Below are 10,186 nucleotides of genomic sequence, written 5' to 3' on the forward strand. Positions count from 1 at the left end.
ACCCCACTAGTCACTTTATACAAAGAAGACGTTTGGCCATTTACCGCTACATAACAATATCTATTGAGCAGATAGCTCTGCAGGAGATTCACAACCGACAAGTCAACATCAAATTGCGCAAGTTTAACCATAATCAGTGTGTGGCTGACTACGTCAAAAGCATTGCTCAGGTCACAGTAGAGTACGTCAACCTGTCCTCTCTGAGAAATAGGTGTGGAGATCTGCGTCATGAAACTAGCAAGATTTGTGGTAGTTGAGCGGCCAGCGAGAAAACCATGTTGATTAGGAATCAATGAGCTTTTAACTCTAAAAGACAATATTTTGTGAAGAGCCAGCTCGAAGATCTTTGATGTGGCACATAGTAGAGAAATCGGGAGATAATTAGAAACATCTGTTTTAGAGCCCGACTTAAATACTGGGAAAACACGAGCAGTTTTCCACATGCTAGGAAATGTGGAAGTGTCCAGGCAGTTATTAAATATCGTAGTCAGTACTGGGACAAATATACTACTATAAGCTTTTAGTATGGCGGAGGGGATGCCATCTGGGCCACATGAAAAGGATGGTTTTAAGCACTTAAGGCATTCGCAGATAAGATTTTCATCCAGCGACAAAGCACTGGGTGAGCGAACTGCCTTAGGCTGTCTGATATCAGTGCTAGAGTCTGAGGCCTTATAAACGGATGAGAAATGTGCGGCAAAACAGTCAGCGACGGCATGCACTTCTACCCCATTTGAGTCTAGTAGTCTGAAAGACTCTCCGCTTTTGCTGGACCGTTTACGTACATACTTCCAAAACTCAGCTGGCCTGTCAGAAGCGCTTTTTTCTAAGAATTCAATATACGAACTATGATCCCGTTTATATAGGCGTTTAGCGAGAGTTCGAAAAAAGCTGAACTCTTCCTTCCACTCGCTCGATGGAGAACATTTAGATTTCCTGTGTGCGCGATCTTTATGCTTCAGTGCACTGATAAGTTCAGATGAGAACCAGTGGGGATATTTACGTTGTTTATGTGTGTATTGGGGAATAAAATTACGCATGCTGCTCAGTACAAGCTCCGCAAACTGATCAACCTGGTCATCAACATTCTGTTTGTCAGTAACCTGTGACCAGTCAACGGTGGACAAGTGATGATAGAGGCCCGTGTAATCACCTCGCTTGAACGCAAATCTTGGAGATTTGTTTACGTAACTGCTGTAGCTCGTTGTTTCGGCTGATGCAGATAATCTTACGTTAAGTGGTGCGTGGAATTTGTCCGGACGTACAAGAGAGATGTTGGAGCGGGAAACTTCAAGGGGTTGATCGTTTGACACACACAGGTCTAAGACGTTGCCACTGGAATTGACGACTGAATTATGTTGCACTAGGGAATTAAACGCCAGAAAGTCCAAGAGCAGGCTGCACTTTTTCTCTGTGAAATGATTGTAATGAGAAAAGGTAAGCGTGCTCCAGTCAATTCCAGGTGCATTGAAATCCCCAAGAACAATAATTCTGTGCCCACTATGAGAAGATATCACAAGTTCAATAGAAGACATGACATCGTGAAACGAGGCAGGGGAAATGCTGGGCGGTAAATAGAAGCATCCAATCAACAATTTTTCACGGCGCTCAAGGTTGATTTCTAGCCAGATCGATTCTTCGATAGTTTCTAGGTCTTTCCGTCTAACGGATTTCAGTGAATTGTCAATGGCAATCAGCACGCCACCGCCTTTCTGTTTGGTTTCACTGAAATCTCGGTCACGGCGGAAGGTGGTGTAGGTCGGGGGAAAAAAGTCCGATGATGGAATTTCAGTGCCGAGCCAGGTTTCAGAGATAGCAATAATAGGAAAAGCAGACGAAAGAACATTAGAGAAAAACTCGAGTGTCTTGGTACGCAGACCCCGAGCATTTTGGTAGAATATGTCTACGTCACACGGCACTTTGGATTCCAGTCACTATCTCAGAGGGATGAAGCATGTCATCGCGCAGCTCCCCACGAAATGGCTTGAAGAGGCATCCGAGGGGCCACATCGAAGGGTCATTCAGGCGTTGTAGTGTTTCCTCGTCAACTTCAATATAAAATGAAGAATATGACTGGAACTTTGTTTGAAGTCGCCGGCAGGAGATGGGAGACAGATCCAATGAAGCAATATGTTTCTTAATGTCAGCAGTAGTGGTGTCCGGGCTCAGCTTCGTAACAAAAATGGCCTTTGGCCATTGTGGCCTTTGTGGCCGTTGAGCTACAGATATAGTGGATGTTTTCATAACTCCAAACGAGGCGGGTTTCTTCTTTCTTTCACCCTCAGTCACCGCTGCAGAAGAGGCTGTCACAGGCATCACACTGACACGCTCCGACGTGTCTACGTCAGCTGGCGGCGAAGTCGAAGATGAAAGAATTTTGGAGAGTGGTTGTTCGGAGAACGCAGGTTGCTTGGAGGTCACAGACGGGTCAACGGTCACATGCGCTGGGGGTTTCACAGGTGCCTTCACTGCCACGGCGGCCGTGCGGCGCGTCAGCTCCTCACGCAGGAAGCGGACCTCTGCACGAAGGGAGGCGACCACGCGAGCTTGTTGTTCAACACCGCGGGAATGATCCTTACGGAGCCGCTCGTTGTCTTCGCGTAGTTGGGATACCTCGTCGCTGAGGAACGAGATTCCCTCCAATGCGTCGAGGAGGAGGCGGCGCAGCCCGGCGAGTTCGTCACCCGGAGGGGTACACGTGGAGAGGGAACCGGTTTGAGAACTGCAATGCTCACCGCTGCACCCCGACGAGTTGCTTTCGCTAGGCTTACCAGAAGCACGGCTCAGATCACATAAATTGCAGCAAAATGAGCGCGATCCAGACTTCAGGAGTTGCAGCTCTTCATCAGGCCAGGTTACACATTTCGCATGAACGCGTTTAGAGCAACTTTCACAGCGGAAAAACTGCTGCTTACCGAAAAACGGGCAGGAGCATAGCAAGCATGCATCCCGACTGGGAGCCATGGTGCGGGACTAATAATAATCAATCATTTATTTATTTAACGTGCCCAGGAACAACCGTAAGGTCTTTGTGCGGGCGCACGAAAAAAAACAACAAGAATAAACAATACAATACAGACCATTTTCAGAAATAAAAAGAGCAAAAACACGTAGACAAAGAGAAATGAACACAAAAGGAGAGGAGTAAAATAAGACAACACGAGAAATATTGACGGGGAATAAAAAATTAGTTTGCATATATATAACTATGCGGAAAGACTGAGAAAGGAAGACTTTGTACATTGTGTCACACTATGTCAAAACAGTGCAAAGCTCGGATAAAAACAATGATTGTGGACTATGGAAAACGTCAAGATCAAGAAAATTAACATTATAGAGACTTTGTATCCTGTGAACGGTAGAGTGTTGGAAGAAGCAGGCGGGTACATGAAACGGTCTGTTCTCTCTGGTTAAATTACGCGGAATTCAAAAACTAACACAATTGAGAAGTACAGGGCAGGATATGATACCGTGGACTAGCTTGTAAAGAAATAAGAGGTCAGAACGATTTTGTCTGCAGTGAAGTGATAGCAGTGATAATAATTCAGCAGTATTTGAACGAGATCCAGAGTCATTTTTAGCAAAGCGATGGTTATATATGCTGAGGAATTTTTTCTGGACTCGTTGAATGGTGTTACCGCTAGATTGAGCAATGCCATTCCATATCACGGACGCATACTGAAGTTGTGGAAGACATATTGCCGTGGAGGGCCATGGGAGACCTGAATTCTCGATGATGAAAACATTCCTTTATTAAAATTCAAAGAAAACGGGGAGGGTCCCTATTCCGGGACTCCTATGGCAACCTCTGCGATAGCCCGGGTCCGCTGGACGAGCGCCCGACAGACCTCGGGGGCGCCTTCGCGAAGGATGCCTTCCCACTGCTCTGGGGTACGGGTGGACCGAAGGATTGGTGGGAGGGGAGGGAAGTAGGCAGCGGTGCACTCTACGGTGACGTGAAATGTTGTGGGGATGGCGCCACATCCTGGACAGGCGTTGGTATAGCGAGTCGGATATAATTTTCGAGATATTCTACAAACACATCCGAGAAAACGAAGGCCCCGCATAGCAGCCCGCTTAACGTGAGCAGAAAAGTTTAACGCGCTGTCAACAACAACACCAAGATCACTGATCTCATTAACCTTGCATAAGAATACAGAAGTGACAGAGTATAGAAATGACACGCTAGATGTTTTGCGACTGATAGACATGAATTTTGTCTTCGAGGTATTCAGAGAAAGGTTATTACCATTGCACCATTCGGAAAAAGAGCGCAAGTCTGACTGCAGCAAGCGACAGTCGTTAACTGAATGAATTTCCTTAAAAATCTTCATGTTATCGGCATACAAGAGGAAAAAAGAATTACGAATGGCAAAAGAAACATCATTAACGTAAATTAAAAATAGGAGTGGCCCTAATACCGACCCTTGAGGGACCCCACTAGTCACTTTATACAAAGAAGTGGTTTGGCCATTTACGGCTACATAACAATATCTATTGAGCAGATAGCTCTGCAGGAGATTCACAACCGACAAGTCAACATCAAAGTGCGCAAGTTTAACCATAATCAGTTTGTGGCTGACTACATCAAAAGCCTTGCTCAGGTCACAGTAAATTACGTCAACCTGTCCTCTCTGAGAAATAGGTGTGGAGATCTGCGTCATGAAACTAGCGAGATTTGTGGTAGTTGAGCGGCCAGCGAGAAAACCATGTTGATTAGGAATCAATGAGTTTTTCACACTAAAAGACAATATGTTGTGAAGAGCCAGCTCGAAGATCTTTGATGTGGCACATAGTAGAGAAATCGGGCGATAATTTGAAGCATCTGTTTCAGAGCCCGACTTAACTACTGGAAAAACACGAGCAGTTTTCCACATGCTAGGAAATGTGGAAGTGTCCAGGCAGTTATTAAATATCGTAGTCAGTACTGGGACAAATATACTACCATAAGCTTTTAGTATGGCGGAGGGCATGCCATCTGGGCCACATGACAATGATGGTTTTAAGCGCTTAATGCATTCGCAGATAAGATTTTCATCCAGCGACAAAGCACTGGATGAGCTAACTGCCTTGGAATGTTGTCTGATATCAGTGCTAGAGTCTGAGGCCTTATAAACGGATGAGACATGCGTGGCAAAACAGTCAGCGACGGCATGAATTTCTACCCCATTTGAGTGCAGTAGTCTGAAGGACTCTTCGCTTTTTCTAGACCGTTTACGTACATACTTCCAAAACTCAGCCGGCCTGTCATGGGCGCTTTTTTCTAAGAATTCAATATACGAACTATGATCCCGTTTATATAGGCGTTTAGAGAGAGTTCGAAAGAAGCTGAACTCTTCCTTCCACTCGCTGAATGGAGAACATTTAGATTTCCTGTGTGCGTGATCTTTATGCTTCAGTGCACTGATAAGTTCAGGTGAGAACCAGTGAGGATATTTACGTTGTTTAGGTGTATATTGGGGAATAAAATTACGCATGCTGCTCAGTACAAGCTCCGTAAACCGATCAACCTGGTCATCAAAATTTGGTTTGTCAGTAACCTGTGACTGCTCAACGGTGGACAAGTGATGATAGAGGCCCGTGTAATCACCTCGCTTGAAGGCACATCATGAAGATTTGTTTACGTAACTGCTGAAGCTCGTTGTTTCGGCTGATGCAGATAATCTTACGTTAAGTGGTGGGTGAAATTTGTCAGGACGTACAAGAGAGATGTCGGAGCGGGAAACTTCAAGGGGTTGATCGTTTGACACACACAGGTCTAAGACGTTGCCACTGGAATTGACGACTGAGTTATGTTGCAGTAAGGAATTAAACGACAGAAAGTCCAAGAGCGGGCTGCACTTTTTCTCTATGAAATGATTGTAATGAGAAAAGGTAAGCGTGCTCCAGCCAATTCCAGGTGCATTGAAATCCCCAAGAACAATATTTCTGTGCCCACTATAAAAAGATACCACAAGTTCAATGGAAGACATGACATCATGAAACGAGGCAGGGGACATGCTGGGCGGTAAATAGAAACATCCAATCAACAATTTTTCACTGTGCTCAAGGTTGGTCTCTAGCCAAATTGATTCTTCGATAGTTTCTAGGTCTTTCCGTCTAACGGATTTCAGTGAATTGTCAATGTCAATCAGCACGCCACCGCCTTTCTGTTTGGTTTCACTGAAATCTCGGTCACTGCGATGAGTGATTGAGTGAACAACTTTATTGAACGACCCGGCAAAACAAGGAGAGGGGAATGGGGTGGTGGGGACTCTTGCGTGCATGCGAGCCTCTCAGCCGCGAAGAGAGCCCCTCGCGCTGCGAGGGTGGCATGTCACGTGCTGGACGAAGGTGGTGTAGGTCGGGGGAAAAAAGTCGGATGAGGTTATTTCAGTGCCCAGCCAGGTTTCAGAAATAGCAATAATAGGAAAAGAAGACGAAAGAACATTAGAGAAAAACTCGCGTGTCTTGGTGCGTAGACCACGAACATTTTGGTAGAATATGGCCCGTATTCACAAACGAAACTTATCCTTAACTTATGACTTAAGTAACCGATCGGCACTTAACGCGTTTCACAGAACAATCTTGTACTTAAGTGAAACTTAAATCGCCACTTAAGTACCGGAAAGTAAAGTACAGAGACTTGCTACCTTAAAAAAGTTATCCTCAACTTATGACTTAAGTAACCAATCGGCACTTAACGCGTTTCACAGACCAATCTTGTACTTAAGGTAAACTTAAATCAGCACTTAAGTACCGAAAAGTAAAGCTACTGGCTACCTTAAGTGCTACTTTAGCTGTTTTTTTTGTCAAACAACATGGCCGACCACAAGGCCATGTTGTACACGTCAATAATTTACGTAGCCTCAACACCATGCGACATAGTACTCTAGCACTGATATATATAGGCAACGGCGGCCGCGAGAAGACCCCGAAGCGATGGAAGGCCTAAGCCAACGACGACGTGGCCGTAGATATTGTCACGTGGTCGTGACGTCCACGAAGGCAGCAGTCAGCACGTCCGAGATGAAACTCTTTATTTGGCCGGACTTGTGGCCGGGAAACTGAAAGTCAAACCACAGCAATGCACTGATAGCGGCGGACAGAGCGTCGACCGCCGATCAACTGACAAGCGGTCAAGCGCGTCGGCTTTTATACAGGCGCTATCGAACTTTCCAGCGATATCGCTGGTGGTGGTGTTATCTCTCGACAAAGCTGAAACATTCGCGTGCGGTGCGCAATCTTAACGGAGTGTTCTAAAACAATCGCAAGGCTTCTTACACATCGCGGCGCGGCCTACGCAGCGCGTTGCCCAGTCTTTGTGGGTGAAACTTCAGCTCATGAAAAATAAGACGCGCGGCAATATGTAATAGGCGCGAACGCTTGCTTCCAGCGCAAGTTTGTCTCTGTTTGGATATCCATGCCGTGTGTGTGACTGTATGAGAGCTGCGAAAGATCGAGTTTGTCTCTGGAGTTCGGACACCCGTGTCGTGTCTGTGACTGTGTGCGCTGAGAATCAACGTAGAGACAACCTAGCATCACCTATCTGAAGGCTAGCAACGAAGTAGAAATATCCTAGAAACAACCCGCATTACCTAGCTATGGCCTTGAAACAAACAGGATACAACCAGATTAGTCTTCAGAATCGTCCAGTGTCGCTGTTTCAAGCCTTGGACGGCTTATTGCTCAGTGCAAGCTTCGCCAATGTTTTACAATATAGCGCTCTTTGCCTTCTCATCCTACGGCGGCCTTGCATTACAGTGCTCTATTGCGAACAGCATACGATGGCCGGCGATAAGCCGAACGGTGAGTGCGGTGACCTACCGTACAAACAGCTCCATCCACTATATGGGCTCCGTAACTTTACTCCATCGTGTTCGCAGTGCACGCTGACTGAAGAAAGCGAAAACAAAATAAAAGGGAGCTGAGGTAAGGGGCACTAGTGTTGAAGATTGGGCGAGTTGGTTCGTCGTACTTGATCTGGTACAGCGGATTACGGGAAAAAAAAGGGCACAGTTTCGCCGCAACGGCGAAACAATGAATGCGATATCAACAAACTGGAATGTAACGCAAAGAAGGGAAAGCAGCTCGAAATTGCCAGCGCGTCGCGCCAGCCCAAAGGACGCACGAAAGCAGGACGCACGAAACGAACGAACAGGTACACACAGGACGAGCGCGAACTAAGTGTCACAGTTGTTACTTATTTCTGTTTGAACAGCGCGCTCCTTTCGCAAACGCGGACGCTTCAACAAGCGAAGTGACCTTCGTATGCCCTTATGCCCTGTGACTTTAGAGCGGACATCGAGGGGAAAGCACAACACATAGAACTCTCCGCTCCACCCCCCCCCCCCCGCCCCCCGGCCGCCCCTTTCTTTCCTCGAGATAAGCGCACGAAGGCGACCACGCCAGCAACGGCGTTCGCAGGAGCGGGGCGAAGATCTTTAAAGCGCGCAACGCACGCACGTCGCGCCATCTATGTGGTGATTAAGAAAGCATGCTGAAGCAAATGATGTATATAAAGAGCTCGCCGTTAGCAGGCTGAAAGACGGTAAAGTTGATGGCGTAACCGTCTAACGCCGCGCGCTGGAAAGCCAGAGGTCACCCGTTCGATTCCTCGCGTCGGAAAGTTTTCTGAATTATTTTCTTTGTGGCGTTTATATATATATACATATATATATATATATGTATATATATATATATATATATATATATATATATATATATAGACATATACGGTGCATGACGGCGGCGACGGTGACGGCAAAAATCAGCTGAGACTGTCCATATAATTGCTATCGCAATAAAACGGCCGAGCAGAACGGCACAATAGGACGGTTGTAAGTTAGCGCTCAGTCTTTTTTTGTGTCGGTCTGCTCGGTCGTTTCTTTTTTCCAGTAATGCGCTATACCAGTTCAAGTGAGGTAAGGGGGCCTCAAGCAAAGGGCAGAAGCGGCATGCGCACTATGTTCTTTGGAACGCACTGGTTTGTGAAGCTTGCATGGAGGTGCATGTTGTGGCCTTTGTGTCGATCCGCAAACCGGATTTCCGCAAACTTGAGTCGAGCCGACGACCTCTCGGTCCTCGACAGTAGGTGACGGACGTTCTAACCACTGCGCCACGGTCACCCATGCTGGAGCCTTCAAAAACGCGCCTTTTATCTCTCACTCTTCTCTTTCACAGTGCTCTTGGCGCGGCTTAGTGCTTAGAGCCAATTGTCTCTTTTTGCGTGGCTTTAACAACCTTATTCAAAGCTTCGCTCTACAAACAGGCAGCTGGGGATGTTTCTATCACGAGATTCTGTTTCATTTCCGAAGATTTCGTTGTTACACGTACGATGTTGCGTTTATCAACTACTTCCTACGACGCATGTCAATAGAGAAAGAAGTCAACGAAGGGAAGCGTTAAGCATCGTGGGCTGCGTAATGTTATGAAGAGTTTCTTCCCTTTCACGCCGCAATCTCACACCCCCGTTCTTTTTTGGCATGCCGCAATTAAAAAAGAAGAAGAAAGGAACTTCTTGCCGTGACACATTCTGCCTAAGGGCTTTAAACGCTTCACTCTCATTCGCCTCTTCGAACGAACGAAAGAAAATTGGATAATTTCGCTTTAACGTTAATAGGAGCCTGTGCCCGTGAAGAATATTTATTCTATCCGTATAGGCAAATAGCATGATATGAGCACGTGAGTTAAAATAGGAAAATCTGTGACTGAGAACGAAATTGAGCCTTCAGCCTCGGGCATATGTTCTTTTTCTGTCAACGTAATACGAACTTTTCAGGTTGAGGCACAACGGAGGAGGGGGGGGGGGGCGAATCTTTTGGTTTGCTCGCATGACTGAAACACATCTTGAACTGCCTGCATGCCTCTCGTTTAACTTATGTTTGTGAAAAGGAGTTCGAACCCAAACCAGTTTTGCTTGATATATTTAGGTTGAGCTTTTGAGAATATAAAGATGGGTATCATATAAATTAAAACTATGCCAGCCTGGTACTGGGGCTTTCATTAACGCAGAAGTAATATTTCGCTAACATTCGATCCATATTTTTCGTCCTTTCGGTTTGTTTCTGTGTACTTTTCATCTTCTTTTTGAAAATGTTGACTTTTGTCTAAAGAAATTTTCTGTGGCCTGGATATCAGTGCTCTAAACCGGCGCGGAATGTGTGAGTTGCGTAACTGCGTAATGTTTTGTTGTTGTTTTACTTCT

This window comes from Rhipicephalus sanguineus, chromosome 7, assembly GCF_013339695.2.
Source record: "Rhipicephalus sanguineus isolate Rsan-2018 chromosome 7, BIME_Rsan_1.4, whole genome shotgun sequence".
NCBI classification, from domain to species: Eukaryota; Metazoa; Arthropoda; class Arachnida; order Ixodida; family Ixodidae; genus Rhipicephalus; species Rhipicephalus sanguineus.